This window comes from Canis lupus, chromosome 14 (assembly GCF_048164855.1).
Source record: "Canis lupus baileyi chromosome 14, mCanLup2.hap1, whole genome shotgun sequence".
Classification (NCBI taxonomy): Eukaryota; Metazoa; Chordata; class Mammalia; order Carnivora; family Canidae; genus Canis; species Canis lupus.
The window spans coordinates 42,342,071-42,363,937 of NC_132851.1; the positions used below are offsets into that span (position 1 = coordinate 42,342,071).

The 21,867-nt window shown below is 42.3% G+C and overlaps 2 long non-coding RNA genes across 2 annotated transcripts in view; one reads left to right on the forward strand and one right to left on the reverse strand.

Annotated features, from left to right (window-relative positions):
* Window positions 1-1,488: 1,488 nt before the first annotated feature.
* Window positions 1,489-15,973, reverse strand: LOC140603456 (uncharacterized). Its single transcript, XR_012006437.1, has 3 exons — window positions 14,733-15,973; window positions 13,863-14,121; window positions 1,489-1,797 (listed from the first exon to the last, which is right to left on the reverse strand). It is a non-coding gene; the product is annotated as an uncharacterized lncRNA (long non-coding RNA).
* A 106-nt stretch (window positions 15,974-16,079) lies between these two features.
* LOC140603457 (uncharacterized) overlaps window positions 16,080-21,867 on the forward strand; it is a 53,213-nt gene continuing 47,425 nt past the window's right edge. The window contains exon 1 of the long non-coding RNA XR_012006438.1: window positions 16,080-16,286. This is a non-coding gene — a long non-coding RNA (uncharacterized lncRNA). The remainder of the gene's footprint in view (window positions 16,287-21,867) is intronic.

The window sequence follows — 21,867 nt, forward strand, 5'->3', positions numbered from 1 at the left end:
AATTCCAGGTAAAAGGTATAATAAAAAAATACATAGAAGCAGGAAAGAGCATGGTAGAGAAAACAAAATGAAATTGTTGATTCTAAATGGTCAAGGGCAGAGTAGCTAGAAATTAAAATGGAGAGGATAATCAGTGGAAGGTCTTGCATTTTTTTTCTTTATAATGTCCATTATCACAATTCTGCATAGATCTAATGGAATAAGACAGTTCACAAATTAAAACACGTTGGCAAGAAAACAATAAGCATAATAAAAGATGACAGAAGTAAGCCTGAATACATCAACTCAGAAAAAAAAAAAACACTCAAATACGTTAAAATGCCAAAATGGGTTAGCAAATACAATCTAACTTCAGACTGTATAGAAAGCATAGCTAAAACAAAGTATTGTGGAAGCATAAACAAAGAATGAGTGAACAGGAAGATATCAAGGAAATGGTGACACAGCAAGAGTGGAAACGTTATTTTTAGATGTAATAGAGAATATATGTGAATAGACTAAAGAGTCAAAATCAGCCCTTGGAACAAGTGAAATATGTAAAGGAAACTTGAGAAAGAAAATTATGGATGAAAATTAAAAGTAAGAACTAAAAAATAATCAACAGGAAGCAATAGATAACTCTAAAAACTATTATCACAGACCCATACTCTATGATAATCATTTTCCTCAAATTTTAATTATGAAAAAAAAAAACTAGAAAAACACAAATTACTTGGAGGTCAGGAATAAATACACAAATATACCCATTTATGCTTGTTACTTATAATTCTATCTTAAAAATTTTGAATATCAAAATGAATTAATGGAATGATGAAAAATTATGTCATGAATCCTTAATGTCCAAATCTATATCTCAAGACAGACCTCACTCCACAAATAACAGATCCAATTGCCCACTAGGGAATTCCTTTTACATTCCCAGAAGCAATTCAGATCCTATTTGTTCAAGATGAATTTGTTCCCTTCTTGTCCCTACACATCACTCCCACCCAAGCTCAGTTCCCTTCCCCCGTTAAACACAAAACTGTCCTTGTTTTACTCACTGAAGAGAATATCACTGACAGATGTTCTGTGCACTTGGTTTTAAGGGAGGAATTGTATCTCATCACTATTTTACCAATAGTGGCTGTCATAATTGACCGATATATTAGAAAAGTTTTTGCTCAAAACTTAGGTTAACTATTAGAAGGAATTTAAAATGGTAAAAACTTTTTTTTTCTGAAATTTTGACACTTGACTAACAAAAAAAAATGTACGCATCCTAAATATACCATAATATAATAAATGTGACGACTCAAATATGCTATAACTAGATGTGAAACCTTACATTGCTATCAATAATCACATATTAAAGCCCTTGCTGCCATGTATTGCCAAGTTTAAAGAAAAAAGGATGTTTAAATATATTTATTTGTATGTGTATAAGAATTATTCTTATGATTGTACATGTTTCTCCTGCTGTCTGAACATAAAGTGTCTCTATGAAACCTTTCATAAGGCAAAAAAGAGCATAAAGCAAAGAAGCAATCACCATGAATCTGTAATGGAAGCTTTTTTGGGCATTCCCAGACCCCAAAAATAATCTCTCATAGGCTTTTCTGATACCTTAGGATACATCTTGTTAATAGATGTGTAAAAGGAATGAAGGTAAAGCACAGATGTTCACAGACACAGTTCGAAGTTAGGGTGGCTTGCTGATGAGATGCTGAGTGTAGGTCCAGGGGAAGGACCTGGCGGGGTGTTCTCACACTCAGGGTCTGCGCTGCCTCTGTAACAGTCAGTCCTCTGCAAAACACGCTGCAAAATAGATGTTGAATACGATTTTACTTTTCACTTTTTTTCATAAAAGCAAAAATCCCCCTTTGGACTTTTTAGTTAGCGAAAATAGATACTAATAATATAGGTCTTTTGTAATCATGAAGTGGCTTATTGTAAAGTTTCCAAAAAAAGGGGGGGGGGCTGTATTAAACAAATTCTGAGTTCTGACAATGTGCCAGACATTGATGTGTGAGACCCAGAACCCACCCTTGGCTTCAGGCTCCACTGGGTATCACTTCTTAGCTTTGCGATGATTTGTTAAGGAAATGAATGATATTTACATTTAAACTCATTTTTATGCCTGCATGATTGAAACCTGAGTCCTCTTGAAATAGTTCTTACTACTTTAGCATTTGGGCGACAGAATGAGTCTGCGTCCTGATTGAATATTGATAGACTCATATAGTCTTAGATCATTCTTCATTCAAATCAGATTGACTGAGGTTGAATCCATTTGCCACCACCCTCTAGATCTGAGCCTTGTACAAGTTCTTTCCTCTCAGCTTCTTTCCTCTTCAGAAAATAAAGGACTAAATAAATTTATATTAGCGGAATCATAGGATTTTTTAATGAAATCATGTGAGTAGTCACTCCATCACCTATTACATCATGAATTCTCAGATTATATTATTTTCAAGACTTATTAACTCTTAGAAGAAGTGCGGTGGAAAGAATGGAATAATGAGGAGAAACAGGCAGGAAGTATGGATGAACTTTGGAAATAACTTTGAGGCACATGGAGTATTGGATTCCGCGGTTGGGGGATTGGGGACGACATTACCAAAAATTCCTTAGAGCAGATGGATTTGGCTTTGGCCTTAAAGACAGGATTTTGCTCTGTGAAAGAGTGGAAAACGGGCATTTTCAGGCACAAGTATCGTTTTTGTGGATACAGCTATGGCTAGATCATATGCCCATGTGGGGGAATGTTTTATTTTAAAAAGGTGGTTTTATGAATCTTTTTGGTTTAAAAAAGACAATGTTTATGGTATTGTTAGTGGAGGTATTGGCTTTTCTTTATTTTTAAGGTTTCTCTTCTTGCCTCCCCTTTTCCCTTTCTTTCTCCACCCCCCCTCCCCCGCCCCCTTGCCCTAAACTAAGGCTAAGTCAGTTAGCCTAAGACTAAGACTGTCCTCTAAATTAGCCCGGGCCTGGATGCATCAGGTTAAAAACAGACAGATTAATTCACCTGGTTTGTAGTGCTGCAGTTTAAATTTATGCTCAAAACTCTTGTGGGTATGGAATGTGTGACGAGTTTTTAGCAATATAATTTAAAAGATTTGGTAAATAGTTCTTGCTCAGGTCTCATAGCCCTTGAATGCCTGGTCACTCCGGATTAGTCCTGACAAAAACTTTGACAGCATCTTAAGGAAAGGACCCCAGGGCTCTCCCTCCCTCTGGTACAGTCTAAGAGAGGTAGCCTTGTTTAGAAACAAGAACACTTGCAGAATTGTCATTTCTCCCATTGTGAGATGAAGCACATTCTTTTTAAGGGAAATTTTCACCTTCCATACAATGGCACTCCTCCAACTTCAGCTTCTTCTCCATCTGGGGCTGTGCCTTCTTGCAATGGATGAAATGACCCTGGAATCATTTGCATGTTTGGGACGGGAGGCAGCCTCCATCGTGGTGTCCCATGGCCCTTGCCTCCCGATACTCATGTCCTTGTCTAATACCCTCCCGTTGAGTGTGGACTGGATTTACTGACTGCCTGCTGCCAAACAAAATGTGGAAGTTATGGGACGTCATTTCTGTGATTAGGATATTAACAAGATCATGGTCTCCGTTTTTTGGGCATCTAACTGAAAGTGAAAGGAATGGGGCAAGAAAAAGGCCTGGTCCCATCATGGTAGGTAGGAGAAGTAAAATCCCTGAAGAGTGGAGAGCAGAGACAGGGGCAGGCAGCACTGTTACTTCAGGAGTAGGTTTAATTCTGAGCATCTAAATGTGGAAGACGATAAAAAAAAAAGTATCTTAATTTACAGTTTGTATACTTGCACGTCCTATGAGTGATGTAGTCTCTTGCCATTTAAAAAGTCAATATATTAGCTTTTGTAAACCTTAGTTCTCTCATCTGTAGAATGGGGATCACGTTGGCTGAACCCACCGTAAGATTTTTGTGAGGATCAGGTTAAGCAACGTGTGAAGAAACACATGGCACACTCAAGACTGATATGGAAATTCATCTGAAGCTCAATAATGGACAATGTGTTGTGCTAGGTAATGTTTATTGGATTATTTCCAGTCTGCTTACCTCAATTTCCATACAAGGCAATTTCAAATACCTTGTTCCAACTTTGCCTTCATCGTGTCTTGGTTAGTAAAGTTAAATTTAATTCCATTTGCTTCTGTGTTAGAAGTGCAACCTTATCTTTATCCCTGTGTGGAAGTTCATATTAATATGTAATGCCTGGTAGCTCAAAACTCACAGCTATATGAAAGGCTGGAAATCTTTAATTTCGTTCTAGACCTTGATGCTATATTGATGCCAGGGCTGTATGCCAGCCAACTGTGACAATTATTTCTGTTTAATTTTCTAATTTCAGTCAGGACTACTTAGCTTGCCAATGAAGTCCATCAGTGTCAGAAGCCAAAGCAGTTACTTATGAGCAGTAATAGCTTGTAATAGTTGCTTTAATGCCCGGGGGGAAGTAAAAGCCTCTATGGGCTCTTCAATAATTAATACAGATTTATTTATGAATTTACTAAAGCAAAAAACACATGGGGCCTAGAAGAGGGGTTGGCACATGGTAGGTACCAAAATGTTTGTTGACAACATATGGGAATAAATAAATAACTGAAAGCTAGGGCATCTACATGCATTATTTTCTAAATGGGACTCTCTTTTTTTTTTAAGATTTATTTATTTATTTGGGAGAGACAGAGAGAGAGAGAGACAGCTCGTGAGCAAGGGAGGGGCAGAGGAAGAGAGAGAGGGAGTCTCAAGCAGACTCTTCACTGAGCACAGAGCCTGGCATGGAGCTCGATCTCACAGTCTGAGATCACGACCTGACCCAAAACCAAGAGTCAGATGCTCAACTGACTGAGTCACCCAGGTGCCCCTAAACTGGGATTTTCTTGAGTCAAAGAGAGATCTATCAGTGAAAGTGACATAAACAGATCCAAGGTGAAACAGGATGTAAATTCATGCTCATAAATATGGTACTTTCTGTAGTCCATGCCTTTTAGTCATCAGATAACTGTGCTTTATGAAACCCAAATAATTAAATAATATGGACTATTCCCTTTAGAGCTAGTGGTTACTCTGAGAACTCAAAAATTGACAGGTAAGAAAAAGATGTGGGAAACAGTATGGAGGTTCCTCGAAAAGTCAAAAATAGAGCAACAGTATGATCCAGTAATATTCCACTACTGGGCATTTTCCCAGAGAAAACAAGAAAATTAATTCAAAAAGATATATGCACTCCTCTGTTCCCTGCAGCATTATTTTTAATAGCCAAGAAATGGGGACGGCTCAAGTGTCCATTAATAAATGAATGGATAAAGAAGATGTGGTACATATATGTTCTTTTAATATTAGCCATTAAAAGAAAAATGAAATTTTCATATTTGCCACAACAAATGTCATGGGTATACCTAGAGGATATAATGCTAAATGAAATAAGTCAAACAAGGAAGGACAAGTACCATATGATTTCACTTATATGTGGAATCTAAAAAACAAAACAAAACAAAAAAACACACAGGCTCTTCAACACAGAAAACCTGGTGGCTATCAGAGGGGTGATGGGTGGGGATTTGGGTGAAAGAAAGAGAATTGAGAGGTACAAGCTTCCATTCACAAAATAAGTCACAGAGATGAAAAGTACAGGGCAGGAATTGACATTTATGATTTTCAGGTGTTCCGGCTTTCAAAGGTAGCTCTAAATTTATTATGTAGAACAACATGATGATCATCATTGTATGAAATGAAAAAAAAATTTTTTTGAAAGATTTTTTAAATTTATTTATGAGAGAGAGAGAGGCAGAGACACAGAGAGAGAAGCAGGCTCCATGCACGGAGCCCAATGTGGGACTGGATCCCAGGACCCTGGGATCACACCCTGGGCTGAAGGCAGACACTGAACCGCTGAGCCACCCAGGGACCCCTGAAATAAAAGTTTACCTGAGTAAATTGAAAGATCAAATTGGCTTTATTCAATGATTTGTGAACCAGGCAGGATCCTATCTAACAAATAGAAAGGAGCTTCATCAAGCTGCAGAAGAGGAAAGGCTTTTAACGGCAGAAGGGGAGCACACAAAAAAGGAAATTATTAGCACAGAATGCATTGTTTTAGACAAGGTTGCCCTCCCAAAAAGGAAGGAAAGAGATATATCAGTAGATTACCCCCCAGGGCTGACTAGGAAATTTGGGGTTGGCTGATTCAAAACCACATTTCTGGGAGTAGTTGAAGCTGCAATTAGGTTACATAGTAAGTCTTGGTGGGCTTTAGCATCAGTGACTCCATTTGGGACTGCCGTCTCCTTTTTAACAATTGTAACTGAACATCATTGAAAATATCTAAAATTCAACTTAAAAACAATTTATAGAGAGCTCGACTTCAAATCTTTGGGCAGTGCACGCTCACGGGATGAGTGAAGCATAAATCTTCAAAGCCATCTAAACGTTTTGCACATTTTCATGATTAGTTAAATCAATTTGAATATAGGTTTCCAGGGGCTTGGTAATCAAATTATTCAAAGAAACAACTGTTCCAGATAAAAAAGAAAATTTAATCTTCCACTACAGATGTTTCTTTTGGGGTCTTTCCTGATCAATAAATTTCATTCCAGGAGAAATAAACACCCTAATTAGTGCTAATCCTTATTTTCTTTTTAAAATATTGCTCTTGTTACACAATTTATACATTTGATGGGTAAATTTGCAACTGAAAGTTAGAGGGCTGTGTTGATTTGGGGTTGAACAATTTGCGGAATACAGTTATTTCGTGACCATTTTGGTAAACTGCAGCCAGGATATTACCTAATTATGGAGCAGTCCGAAACTCTGCTCCTAGAGGGGAAGGAAATATGGCACCGTGGGCCTTTAAATCCTGAGGCTCTACAACTAAAATCACTGGCACTATTGAAATAGGCAGTGGAAATTCCACCACCTGCCACTTCATGCTTACAATTTCAAGTGGTTTCCATATTTTAATTATGAAAGGCAAGTACACGTAGAATTATCAGTGACATTAAAATCTTATTTTGTATAATCAGCTGCGATCACAGTTTAATGATACTTTCCTCCTACAGCAAATATGACTTTTTTTTTCAAAGTCTCGATTCCATCTCAGTTCAACGGACGTTTCTATTGCTGCCCACCTTACTTTTGCTTTTTGACGTCATACCTTTAATACAAAGGGACATTAAACATCTTTCCAGAGCAACTTACCCTACTCATCACATTTTAATTATCCAATTCCTTTGTTTTGTAACAGGCAGACTGTACTGCTCACGCTTATTGCAGTCGAGGTATCTCCACACTAATATTTCCTCGGAGTGTTATCTTCTATGGTACAGAGGAGCTCAAACTCGGAGTTATTTGCGGGCCCTGAAAATTCTTTCTTGAATTTTCTTTTTTTTTTTTTTTTTTTTTAGATTTTATTTATTTATTCATGAGAAGAACATAGAGAGAGAGAGAGAGAGGCAGAGACACAGGGAGAGGGAGAAGCAGGCTCCATGCAGGGAGCCTGACGTGGGACCCAATCCCGGGACCCTGGGGTCACGCCCTGGGCCGAAGGTGGTAGCGCTAAACCGCTCAGCGACCCAGGCTGCCCTCCTTCCTGAATTAAATATGCCTCAATGGAGTTACTGATATTGAAGGTGTATTGATGATTTCAAAGTACTGTCTTCATTTTAAACTAAGTCAACAACAAAAATCAGCTGGGCAACTCCTCTAGTTAAGGCCTTATTTGGCACTTACAAATTAGGTGCTATTTGAAACATTTTATGTACTAAACCATTGGGTGACAAACTACATCTCAGGAAGCCAACCCAACCCCACTGCTTGTTGCTTGTTTTTGTAAATAAAGTTTTATTGGGACATAAGCACCCCATCAGTTTTCATACAGTCTATTGCGGCTTTTACACTGCAGTAACGGGGTTGCCTCGCTGCCACAGAGACCCCAGGTCTAAGGAAGCCCAAAATATTCACCATTTGGTGCCTTGCAGGAGTTTGCCATTAGAACTTTTGATCTCCTGGGCATCGCTCTCACCCGAATTTCTGTTTTAAAGATGAAGAAAATGGGCTGATGGGAGGTTAAGTAACCTGTCCAAGGTCAGACGCTGCTAGGAAATGGGGAAGCAGGGTTCGACCCAGGCAACTGGCTCTGCAGTCCCCGTTCTCAACTCCCCTGACCTGCGCCTCAGCGGGGAATTGTGTTTGCTGCCTATGAAGGAGCAATTATTCAAACTTATTTCTGTCAACAGAAATTGGGCATTGACAGTGTTCTCCCCAACATATCAAATGCCTTGCCAAAGTGGGCTGATACAGAGCCTAAGGTTCAACCTCTGGTCACTTTCTGTTTGTAGAGATTTCAGACAGTAAAATCCCCCCCTCCCCTTTGTACTACAATGCAGAACTTCTCCTAGGGAGTCTGAAGAACTTGATATGAATGTTATGCATGGCGTGGAGTTGGCCAAAGACAAATAACAACAAATAAAGAGATTATAGAGGGATTCTGCGTCCTCAGATGTGTTCTTGTCTGTCCTCTACAGCAGTCACAGGAGGCATTTGGAAAATGACGCTGATTAGAGGAGATAAGAGAGCATTCTGTCATCAGGACCAGAGTTTTAGATAATGACTATCACTTTTTTGGGGGTGGGGGGGGGCTTTATCACTATTAAAACCATTCATCCAGACTCAATCCCTTTGGAAAATTAAAATTTTGCACTAATCAGAGCAGGTTTCCTGCAGCTGCCAGCGCATGATGGACTCCCCAATAACAGGCGGACGGATGTTCTTTTTCACACTTGGAGCAGGGTTCCCATGGCAACACTCCCTATCTGCACTCAAATGAAACTTCTCTTTTTCCCTTCAAGATTTTTTTCCCTTTTCTTCTCCTTACCTACCTTTTTTTTTTTTTTTTTTTTTTTTGTCAATTAAAAATAAGTACCTTGATCTTTGAGAGGCTAACACCTGCCAGCGGGCCCCAGCTCCCCATTTGCCCCAGAGGATGTCTAGAGGGAAAGCAATACAGGCGCCCACACACAGGGACACGCACGACATTTCACTGGACGCTGACCCTCATCTTTATGACATTGCACGAGGAACAGTCAGAACTAGCTGTGGACTGGGAGGATGACTGCGAGGGTTCAGACTTGATTCGGAATGAGCAACCTGGCCCAAGGTGGGGCCTGTGGGTTTTGCAAGCAGGCAGCAACAGTCTAGGGATTCTGCGGCCTGAGGGTGACGCAGGTCATGGGGGCTGCGCTGCGAGCTTGCTGTGCTCTGCACAGCGGTTCATGTGTCGCCAAAGCAGAGGTCCTGGGGGCAGGGCCTGGCCTCTCCTAAAGGCCTGAGCCACTTCTGGTGAACATCAAGCTCCCTGGAAGAAATCCAGGCCATGGTGGATTTGCCAGCATGGGTTTCCCTAGAAAGTAATCAAGAGAAAAAAAAAGAGAGAGAGAGAAAATAAAGACAAAGAGAGAGGGGGGAGTTAGCTGATGGATGGAGAAGTTAGGCCTTGCGGATACCAACCACAATGAATAAACCACAACCAAACGCGGCGGCGTGGGCCCTTCCGTGGGTGGCTGCCCACCGGGCCCTCCTGCCACTGGCTGCCCACCCGGGCCTGTGCAGTCTCTGCTACTTGGCAGAGCTCACTTCCATCTTCCAACGTGTGTGTTTCTTTTCTTCTCTATTATCATTATTATATTTATTGAGAATGCACTTGTGGAGACACTGGCTAATGATAAACATGGAGCTTCGATTCTGCATGGCCTTGAATATTTTCTGAGGATTCACGTCTGCTGCATCACCCCACAGAGGCATGGTTGCAGGAATCTCACGGTGATACTGGGATCTTTTATCTACTGTGTGGGAAGCGCTGGGTGGCGGCTGCAGAGGCCTCTGGACCAGCAGCTTGAGCTGTGGAAGCCCCGGCGAGGTAGCAGGGCCCACCCTGATGCCCCGGCTGAACGCGGGCCCAGGGGAGGACCCAGCTCAAGACAGCCACACACCCTAGCTGCCCAAGGGGTTACCTGGTACCATAAAAGGAAATTCCATACGTTTCCATCCACCCCCTCCCTATGCAATCCCCCTTGAACTGGATCCCCACCCCGGCCGGCCTCAAGGCCAGCTATCTCTGGTTGTCCCCCCTTTGGCTTCTTCACATCACATTCAACAACCTTCCAGCTCCTTGCTTCTGCCCCAGGCGAAGTCTTGCACCCCCTGGGCTGCAGATCCCCATCAGATGGGGAGACCTCATCAGGCGCCAGATTGTCCTGGGAGCAGGGGCTCCTCGGTGGCTGTGAGCTTGAAGGAATCAGTGGTACAGATGGGGGGCGGGGGGGCGTGCGTTGTGCACACGCTGTCTCCTGTCCTCTTTGCTGCCCACCAATGAGATGGATATTTGGCCCATTTTATAGATAAAGAAACAGATGCTGAAGAAGATCGAAGTACCTTGTATCCTCAGGAAGCTGCTGGAAATAGACTGCAGCTTAGAGGATTTCAGGTATTTTAGTGAGGACGCATCCGGGGGCTCCATCGGTGAAGCGCCTGCCTTGGGCTCAGGCCATGACCTCGAGGTGGGACCCAGTCCTGCATCCCGCTCCTTGCCCGGCAGGGGCCCTGCTTCTCCCTTGGCATCAGCCTGCTGCTCCCCCTGCCTAGGTTCTCTCTCTCTCTCTCTCTCTCTGTCAAATAAATAAATGAAATCTTTAAAAATATATATTTTAGTGCAGGGACTCCTTACAGAGGTGTGAGAAGAATCAAAAAACTTAAGTTCCCATTAACTGGCAGAAGCAGGCAGGCAGTTGGAGCCCTGGGCGCGGCCTGGTCAGGCTGCTCCTGGAGAACAGGCCCCGCGGTCTCGCGACGGCCGCGGTGGGGACCGGGTGCTGCCTACTTGCAGGCTGGCGAAGGGTGGGCCTCAGTGACAGCACCCGCTCCTGTCCTATGGGAACCAGGGGGCCCAGTGCGTGACAGCAGGGGCGACAGCCCACAGCGGCCACCACGGGCAGGGGCAGGCCAGGAGCCTGGGCCCAGCTCGTGCAGCCCGTGGCCTGACGTGGCGGCCTGCACCTGCCGAAGGAGCTTCCCCAGGCGGCGACCTGCACTTGCCGAAGGAGCTTCCCCAGGCGGCGACCTGCACCTGCTGAAGGAGCCCCCCAAGGCGGCCTGCACCCGCAGAAGGAGCCTCCCGAGGCGGCAGACTGTACCTGTTGGTGCAGGTGCTTCCAGAGGCGCCCAGGACTCAGGGCCCATTAGACGACGATCAGGAGCTCTTCCCAGGGTAGTGGCCCCTCAGCCTCCGCCCCCGGCCCCCAAACTGTTCCCAAACACCAGGGGCCTGCACCCTCTGCCCTCCACCCGGCAGGTGCACAATGGCCCCTCCTCACCCCCTGGGCCTGTGCCCCAGCTTTACCCAAACCACCATTTAGCACCAAAGATGTGCCAAGAATTCCTGCTTGGCCTTCGCCTTCGAATCTGACATCTTTCCCCCTTCAGCTCACCATGAACTCTTCCTCCTGGCTCTCTCCCTTTCCCTCCCGACGGGCGGTGGTGTCCCCGGGGCGGTGGGGGTGGGGTGGGGGGGTAGGGACACCTGTGGGGGGACCCGGGGCGGGGAGGCCACTGGGGGGACCGGGGCGCAGAGAGCAAGGACACCTGCACCCAGGCTGGGGGCGCTGCTATCCTGGGGTGTAAGCTTGGGTCCCACAGGACGTATGGAGGTTTCTTAAAAGTCAAATCCTTAGGGCAACCGAGGAAAGCAGCAAGGTCAAAGTACCGACATCCGTCTTTGGAAAAGGGTCCAAATCTTGTCCTGGAGGCCTGAGCCCCACCCGCGCTCTTTCCCCCGAGGGCCTCAAGGAGCGGAGCCTTGGGTAGGCGCGCAGGCGGCCTGCGCTTCTCTCCCTCATCCCTAAGCAGGTGCGCCCACTAGCAGGGGGCCCAGAAGAGTGCACACGGAGGCTTGGAGGGGCAGAGGCCGGCTGGGGGCGAGGAAGTCACTACAAAGGAAAGGAATAGGCGTGTTTCAGAAAAGGTCGCCTTCCCCTGGGGTGCCCTCCTTCTCCTCCTGGGGATGGAGTCCCTGGGCCTAACCTGGGAGTCGAGGCTGGCGCTGCCATTCGTGTGGGTGTTGTGCTCGGTGGAGCCCCACTGGGGGCCTCCCGCTGGGGCCTGCTGCTTCTTCTCACCAACAGTCTTAAATATATACCAACCCAGCCCCCAAATTTGTGAGATCAAAATAAATTTTTTATTTTTTCCTTTTTTTTTTAAAGATAGATAGATTGATTTGAGAGCGAGAGAGCGCGAGCACAAGCAGGGGGAGTACAGGCAGAGAAGCAGGCTCCCTGCTGCAGGGAGCCTGAGGTGGGGCTGGATCCCAGGACCCTGGGGTCATGACCTGAGCTGAAGGCAGGTGCTTCACCCACTGAGCCACCCAGGTGCCCCGAAAGACACTTTTCTAAACCCTTTATATAGGTAGAAATAAAATTATGTGCTGTTCAACCGCACAAGAAAAAACACAGAATTCTCTTTCTATGCTCTCTAGAGAGGATGCTATTATTGAAATCCCCTCCATATGAAAAGTGTGCAGGAGGGATAATGTAAGGGAGAAACACTGAAGACACAGTTAACACAAAAATATGCTTTTACTCCCCCCCTATAGTTGGTGATATTTGTGGCATTTGTCGTGAACATTTCTTTAAGAATTTGTCCTGTGTCCAATTTAGTGATTCAAGGTTTCGTTTTATTTTATTCTTTTTTATTTTTTTAAAATTTTTATTTTTATTTATTTATTTATTTATTTATTTATTTTTGATTCAAGGTTTCCACGCAACACCTGATGTTCGTCACGGCCAGTGCCCTCGTTAGTCCCCATCACCTACCTCACCCCCCCCTTGCCCTCTGGTAGCCATCAGTTTGTTCACAGGGAAATGTTGACTCGCTGACTTGTATATTTGAAGCTCCTATGACTGTACGTTAACTAACTGGAATTTATATAAATACTAAAACAAACAAATGCATTGCAATCGGAAGCATATGGACGTGTAGAATTTTTGTAGAGAAAGTGTTCTTCAGAGGAAACCCATAAAACATTTTAATTTTTTGAATAATAATAATAAAAAAGACCCCGTCCTCTGTGTTCTTAAAATGCATGACTTAGTGTGGTTTCAATGCGAATCAGTACTTGCTTTCCTACCTGATTTTGTGCATATAGTTTTGTATTCTTCTTCTCTGAGGGGTTACTCACAGTTTCAGGCCTCTGCGGACATGAGGCGCCCCTCCTCCTGAGTGAGCCCACACGGAACAGAGGGACCCGAGGGTCACAGGAGGACGTGAACGGTGACCAAGAGTGAGAAAGACACAAGGCCAAGCCTATCATCCAAGGTCACGACGCCACGGAAGAGTGAGGTCAGGGGTCAGACCCCAAAGTCCCTGATCCTAGAGCACTTGCTCTCTCCTCCCATCTCCCTAGAGCTCCGGGAGAATAGAGAAAAATCACTGGGACTGGCGGGGGGGGTGGGGAGATTTAGATGGTCTTCCTTTCGGTTGGTCTCAAAATGGTAACATCTGATCGTTAGTTTTAGAGCCTATGAGAGGTAGTAAGATTTGGAGGATCATGAATTTAAAAAATGAAGTTATCAGTGTCTTTTAATCTCGGAACAATTATTTTTTATTCATTGTATGATCCGCATGGCTAATAGCTCGTTTCTGAAATAATTGGTTAACTGTAAACAAATCCTACGTTTTGAGGCTATTACTGATTAATAAAGGGGGATGATTATTTTCAAAGACATTCTTTGACGTAGCCTGGGTTTAAAAAAACGAGTCTAAGAAATGTTCAGAATAGAATAAAATAAAAATAAATTACCAGTCGAGGTTTATTGTTGTCCTTCCCCTGTCTGAGAGCAGCACCGCATCCTGACACTGGTTCTCAGGCAAGCTACCTCGTGCTTTCAAGATCTTAAATTCAGGTACCACGGAACATCGCCTCCAGCTGTATATTCTGAAACACGCAGGATATTCCTCTCATGTCATGACTGGAAAAAATGCACATACTCTATGGATGAATTTCTGTGGATCTTATTTCCTTATTTGGGGCGTCTCCTTGGAGATAGTGATCTTTGGCACTGTAAAAAAGATAAATAAATAAAAGTAAGGCTAAGGAGAGCCAAAAGGAACATCTGCTAATGGCTCACGTGCCTGAATTCAGCGGCTGGATTATGCCCGTGATAAGGGTCATCACTTCCTGAGCCGTGAGAACTCCTACTTCACCTGCATGCATTTAGCTCCGTTATCAACCCAGGACGTATAAATCGCATTTACAGCTACAATAGCAACTGAAGCAAAATGATGATTGTACCTAAAACAGTACAACCAGGGATCACCATGGTTCTGAAGGTCCTATGGAAAGGAAATAAGGCGAATTAGGCTATTCGTGTCTATCTGGATGGTCTTCTAGAGGATCCCATACCCTTTCACATTTCATGGACCCCCACATGAGCCACGAACAATAGGAAGGCGTCACAGATGCTTCACACACCTGGCAAAGACGTCTTCTTTTGCCCTCCTATCCATCCTCCTTTTCCTTCCCTAGTATTAGAAACTTTGCATTTTAGCTAAACACACAGCTGCCCCAGAACAAAGCCAATGCGACTCAGATTACATCGCAGCCACGCAGCTGCCCTTGGAAATATGTTCTTATCAATGAATGAGCTGTGAGTGGAGCTGATGTACGCACTTGGCAGAGGTCAGAACGGAGCCCCTCATGTCAAGCAGGGGCCTGTGTCAGCCAATGACGCAAGCGGTTAAGGTACTGCAGCTAGGAGTCCAGAACCAGCTGACATTCCAGGATTTGGTGTCGCCTCAAGTACCAGGTTCTTGGCCATGCTTCTTCGAAGAATGAAGAGGGAGCCCAGATGAAGAGTGGTGGGCACCAAAGCAAAGTTCATTGAGCTCCTAGAGACGGAGGGGAGTCCAGGAGGGTTGCCCTATGAGCTTCCAAGTGTAGGGACTTCAGTGGGGTCTTTTGTGGAACTCTTAAGCCACCAGGATGTGCTGAGTCAGGCCAATCAGGGCTTTGGTCACATCTCTGTCTACCTATTGGGTTAATGTCCATGTGCTGATGGTCCTTTTTCGCTGACATCTGGGCGCTGAGGTCCTAACTGCTCCTTTTCTGTGACAGAGACAGATGCTTTGTGGTTAGTTTTCTTGTTTTAGGGATCTCTGGGTGGCTCAGCAGTTTAGCATCTACCTTCAACCCAGGGCATGATCCTGGAGACCCAGGATCAAGTCCCACATCAGGCTCCCTGCATGGAGTCTGCTTCTCCCTCTGCCTGTGTCTCTGCCTCTCTCTCTCTCTCTCTGTGTGTCTCTCATAAAAAAAAAATGTTAAAAAAATTCTCATTTTTGGATGTTTTGCCAAAGTCATTTCTGCACAGGCTGCAAAGCAGAAGGCCAGGGTGGTCCTGTCCAAGCTGTGGTGCAGGATATCCATGCTGTTTGATCTCAACTGTCCCAACTCCATGCTTCCTTGTTGGGAACCCGGGCCCTGACTGCCTAACTGTGCAACCAGCTCCTAACACTGACGCCCTACAATTGGTTAGGGGAAAAACCAGAGCACAACTTGGACAGGGGTTCGAGCCCAATTAAATCCCTTTAAAAAGGAGAGGATTTGGCCAGCCAACCGTCAGGCTCTTGAGACCTGACCCTTCTGTGTCTGACCACTTAAAAAACGCAACTGCCGCTGAAGGCTCTGCTCCATTCATCTCCAAATGGAACCAAGGTCCTTCACTGCTTGAACGTAAGAAGCAGCAAGTGCCAAGAGCTGACCCGGACCAGACGGAGGTCTTATCTCGACTGTGCACCCATAGACTGACTTCGGATCTGGGTCATTAACTCCCTGCACCCTCCTGTCATCTTGTTTGTTGTGTGGCTTGTCCTCTGTCCCATTGCGTGTGCTGTGTAAGAGGCCGAGCTTAACCACACGGGGAAATGTCATTGCATTTGGAATCCTGGCCCTGCTTTATAATTGTGACTTGACTTTGCTTTATGACTGAATAGAGCTGACACTGTGGAAAGACACAGGTCGTGCTGTGGGTCTCCACAGTGCACTCATGACACATCTTCTCCATCTTGACTTCTTGACTTGACTTCTTGGAGCTTCTCTACTGAATTTAGTAGTGATCCACCTTAGACCATGTAGACAAGACCTTCGTTTGAAGAAGGGCAGAAAATGGAATGCACTTGGGACCCTATCACATCAAGCCTGGATTACATAACTTTAGGCTATTAGGTAAAAAAGAAGTGAGCTTTTCTCTTGTAAATTAATCCATTATTTGTTATATTTGATATAGCAGCAGAATCTATATTCTATTAAAAGAAAACTTTCATGATTCTGGTTAAACACTTTCAAAAATATGTATTTCTACTCTTCTCAGAAAGGGACTTCCTTTAAAATCCCCATTCCTACTTAATCAATTATTCTAAACCTCTTGTAATCAAAACAGGGGATCTCTACTGTGCATGACTCCTAGATGTCTCTCTGATTATAATATGGAAGTAAAATAGTTAGTTAACAACTCTGAGTTGCTTACTATGTGATAGGTACTATGCTAGTTACTTCAAACCTATGAACACATTCAGTCCACACAGCAATCCTGTGATAGAAAAGCTATAATTATCTTCATTACAAATCTTTTGACCAAGATCACATAGCTTGTAAGTATTTGAACCAATATTCAAATCCAGAGAGTTGAAGCCTGAAGACGCCAGATCTTACAGACTCTTTAAGGGCCAACTGTGTACATTCCTCTCACCTTTATATTCAGCTTGAGTGAAGTCAGGTTCGTTACTCAATATGTGTCATGGTGGGAATATTTATATCTCAGAAATCGGGAAATGCAACAAATCAGAGGTGTTTTGTTTCTTGGTTTCCTTTGGAGAACTGCAAACCACTTATTTAAAAAAGCAGAAAAAATCGTCTAAAATTTTATATTCAAAAATGATCATATTCTGGCTGGAGATACTAACATCTGAGTATAATTACAGCACAGGATAATATAAGAATATTATAAAAATTATACAGAATTGAGGGAACAATTTAGTTTAAGTACGCCGGAAAAAAAAAAAAAAAAGACAACGGAAAAGTGGCATCTGAGCTAGACTTTAGTTCAAATATGATGAAGAGCTGGTATTAAATTTTCTGTGTGATTGTGATAGAATGATTGAATATAAGGGAAATCTTCAATTCTGTTTGTTCTTACATATTAAGATGTGTGACAAACTTAACTTTCCACTTAAGAGAGTGGTTATCTGTGCTTTATACGTATCGAGTACCTTGATAAGGTTTCTTGCTCATAAATATCTTCATCACTTCCTGATAGTTTCAACTTTAAAGATTAATTTCTAGAGTACTGAAGATTCCTCTTATTAAAATGCAAATATATCTGGAAGTCATTTTAATAGAACATCTTATCAGTTATTGGTTCTGAAGCTCTGACTGATTGGTAGTCCACAGAACTAGCCTCCTTGACCCTGGACTGTAAATTCAAGATAATCAGCACTTTAGAAATAATCATGACCTTGGTTTAGTATGGAAAGGGAAACTTCAATCAATACTTTAATGTCTCACCTTTTTTTTTGGTCTCATTTCTAATCACTAATTCAAAGTACTTAAGTCCAATGGCATTTCTCCTTGTCAAGCTTACATAGCACAGTTTATACATTCGGTAATGAAGTAAATTCCATAGCAACAATATGTATTCTAGACTTCATATATTTTGTGTTTACCTGATTAATAAGTTAGTTTTCAGTGATGACACTCAGTCTTGATATTTCTTAATATTTACCTGAAATACACGGCCAGTAGATTGTTATCATGTTTTGCTTTGACCGGTCTTACTCTGATTGCCATGTTTCCTTCCGCTGGTCTGTGACTTGGATCTTATTTCTGTTAGCTTGCTGAAAGTTGAAAAGTTGATTCCTAGCTTGCTGACCTGAGCCTCTGTACATTGCCTACTTCTGAATTTGCCATTACCATGGTCCTTCAACTCTTGGGACATACTCATTCTTTGCTGGACTTTCCAGAGGGTAATTTATCCACTTCTCAGCAGTCATCAAACCAGTGAGACCTACCCTCCATCATGTCTTGATTCCTCCTCTACCCTAAAGCTAGTTTTGTGCCTTGGGGCTGGAAGCTGAGTGGCAATTTCAATTTCTTAGCTAAGAAGACCTCCCGTTTTAGTTTTCCCCAGTGCCTACTCAAACCTAAAAAAAAAAACATGATATTGGTCAAAGATGCCAGGTAGAGGGAATAAACAGGACAAGTGAATGGGATGGTGATACAGGCAGCAAAAGAATGGAAGTGGAAAGAACTCTTGAAAGCAAAGACCATTTCCTACTTCAAAATTTTGCCTGGTCCTACATTCTGCCGAAAGTACTTTGGAATAATCTGCAGCATGCTGTTTTCTAGATGTTAAACAGCTTCCTCTCACTAGTATGACAGAGGGATGAACAAATATGGACAAATGCCTCTTACCAATGGAGCTGTGCAAGTGTGAAATTAGCCACCTTATACACATAAATGTCATAGCAATATACAGCCTCTCAGTTATTGTGCCTGCATGGTCCAAGAGATACTTGACTTGGGGCTTTTGGTCCAGTGGGCAAAAGCCACTTAAACATTTTGTATTTCAGGTAAATTACTGTAATACCCCAATTCACCTTTTTTTTTTTTTTAATAGGACTAAAATGAATGAATATGCGCTATTTTTCAATTTGTCTTTTGGTGCAGTCAGAATGGGTTGACTGCCTATGAAATAATTTTTTAGATTCAATAAAAAAATGAAAATAAATTTCATAGCAATGGCCTATTGTACACCTTTGCAAGTTTTTATTTTGATGGATCAGAATATTGAACTTTAGAATATTGAGTGGCATTTGCCATTTGCCTCACTGAAAGAGAATAAAATTTGTAATTTTTTTTTTCAATCTACTTGTCCTTTATGACATTAAACAATATTTTAAGGGCCAAGAAGTATTTTCAGCTTCAACTTTTTAGGAGACAATAGCAAAGAAGAGAAATTGTTTAACTAGTTTTGTTTCATGTTTGAATGTTTTGAATAGTTTTCCCTGCATTTGTTCAATTTTATGCATCTACCAAATTTTATTCATCCACTTGCCTATTTACGGATACCCAGCTGATTTTAAATCTCAACTACTGAAATTTCATGACAATGGATAGCCTTTTATGAACAACCTCAGAGACCCAGGCAAAATTCCCTCTGGCACCCATACTGAGGAGTAGCCTTGGTAAAATGATAAAATTTACATATACTTGATTTCCCTAAATGGTGATAGATTTCATTATATAAAAGCTTCACTCTATTGCACTCTTGCCAGCACTACATAAGATTCCCATTATCCCACATTTTTACCAATAATTGGTATTATCAACCATTTAAAACAACTTTTTTTTTTAATCTTTTGCCAATCTGATCGGTAAAGAGTCCTTTCTGTTAATTTTAGTTTTTCTTTCTCTAATTACTAGTAAGGCTAGTCATGTGGATTTCTCCATCTAAAATTTCTGTTTTCTTAAAATTTCTGTTTTCTTAATATTTTATTTCTCCATTTGTACTATATTTATTTCTGTCATTTTGGTTGTTAATGTCGATTTACAGGAGCTCTTTGTATATTTTAAATATTCCATCAATGTTTAGTTATCAAGATATTTTTTATTTATCAAAATATTTCTCTCCCAATCTGTCAGTCACTTACTATGAGTTTGATGTGCTAGAAATAATTGCTGCTATAGTTTGAATATTTATGTCCCCTCAATATTATTTTGAGATCCTAACCTCCAAAGAAGATGGGATTAGTAGGTGGGGCATTTGGAAGCTGCTTAGGTCCTGAAGGTGGAGCCCTCATGAAGGGGATGAGTGCTCTTTTAAAGAGAACCCAGAGAGTGTGTAAGCCCCTTCCATGATGTGAGGACACGCAGGAAGGCCAGTTATGAACCATTAAGAAGGCCGTCACCAGAAAGCAACCGTGTGAGTGCCTTGACCGTGGACTCCTCAGCCTTAGAACTGTGAGAAATTAGTTTCTCTTTATAAGCCACTCAACTTGTTGTATTTTGTTAGCAGTCCAGACAGATGGAAACATTTGTCTTTGTGGACCTTTGCTGATGTCTTCTGTGAAAGCATGTTGACCTGACCTGTCATACAGGTTACTTTTAGTAGCAGAGAAGCAGAAGCTACAGAAAAAGCACCAGAAGGAGAGGTTGAGAAAGAAAAGCCAGAGACAAGTTAGTTCAGAAGCAAAGAAGTAGATTCACTAAAGGAAGGATGGTACATGAAGAGGTGCGTGAGGCTGACTGCCTGACCACAGGCTCATAGGTGGTGCTGTTAGGAGTTAGTTGGACAGTTAGGGTGTCAAGGCCAGGTCCCCAGCAAGGAAATGTGGAGTCAGGGCAGCTCCAATAAACCAGCACTGACATCCTGTTTTGCAGTTTAGAGAGGACCACACTAGTACCCAGCTTTGCAGCCTTTGCAGATACGACTTCTGCAGAACAGCCTAAAATAAGAAAATTAACCATAAAGTACCTGTCACTCTTATAGGCAAGGGGCAGTTAAGACCTCAGATCCCAGATGTCAGCAAAAAAGAACTATCAGCACTTGGACATTAACCTAATAGGTAGACAGATATGTGACCAAAGCCCTGATTGGCACGACTCAGCACACCCTGATGGCTTAAGGAAACTTTACCTGTTCATTCTTCGAAGAGGTGTGACCAAGAACCTGGGCACAAAGGGGACACACATTGCCACTGGATCACTGGAGTTTCTACTTGATATGAATACCCGTGAGTGAGGTTACACTTCTTGAATCTGCTGAATGAATCTCTTGTTTTCTAGCTTTTCTATGATTTACAATAAGATATCAACAGAAGTAACCAAAATCTGTATCTCTTCTTTATAATTTGAAGGAAGTGAAGTACAAAACTCTACACCCCAGAGCTATGTCTCCACCACCACACAACAGGCGTGTTTTATGTGACACGATACACTCCTTTATAATTGTTAGAACCTTCAGGAGAATTCAAGACCAAAAGAAATCGACTTTGATGGGCTCAGAAAAGTGAATTAGCCAATTAGAATGCATTAGTATGTTTCTCAGAATTTAATTCTCAATCAACTATATAATATCAGACCTATGTAATACAGCAGATTGTTTTCTTCTTTTTAGGAATTTGCATAGGATTTCTGGCAATCAATTTTAAGGTTCTATCCTTATATCCAAGGACATGACACTCATAGCAATCATAAATACAAAATTGCAGCTGGCAGTGGAGTCTATTATGTGCCACAGACTCTCTTAGAACAATTGTTTATTAACACATTTGATAGAGTGGAGGCAAAGCAATAGCTTGCAGTGTGATTTTTTAAATCCAGAATCTTCTACTTACGTTTAAACTTAATGAACTCTTTGGAACTAATTGACTTATATCACTAAACATCACATCATAATGACAGCCTCATTGGAATAGACTCTCTACAGAAAGTTGTTTCAGACTTCCCAAGGCATCTTTGGAGCTATCAGTAGTCACAAATTCAATTTAAATGGAACTTAGTTATTGAACAACATCAACAACAACAACAACAACAAAATATATATAGCTAAAAAATAAACCTTGTCAGATAGTTCACATTTGAAGAAGAGTTTATGAATCAAAGTAAACACGATTTTTTAAAACTAATATTGAAAAGTCAGTTGGCTACACCCATGCTTTTGGCACAAGACTCTAATATTTATGAAAGCTACTAGAGCATTGTGAATATGAAGTAGCACCAAGATCCAGATCCTGCAGCTCCTTATGTC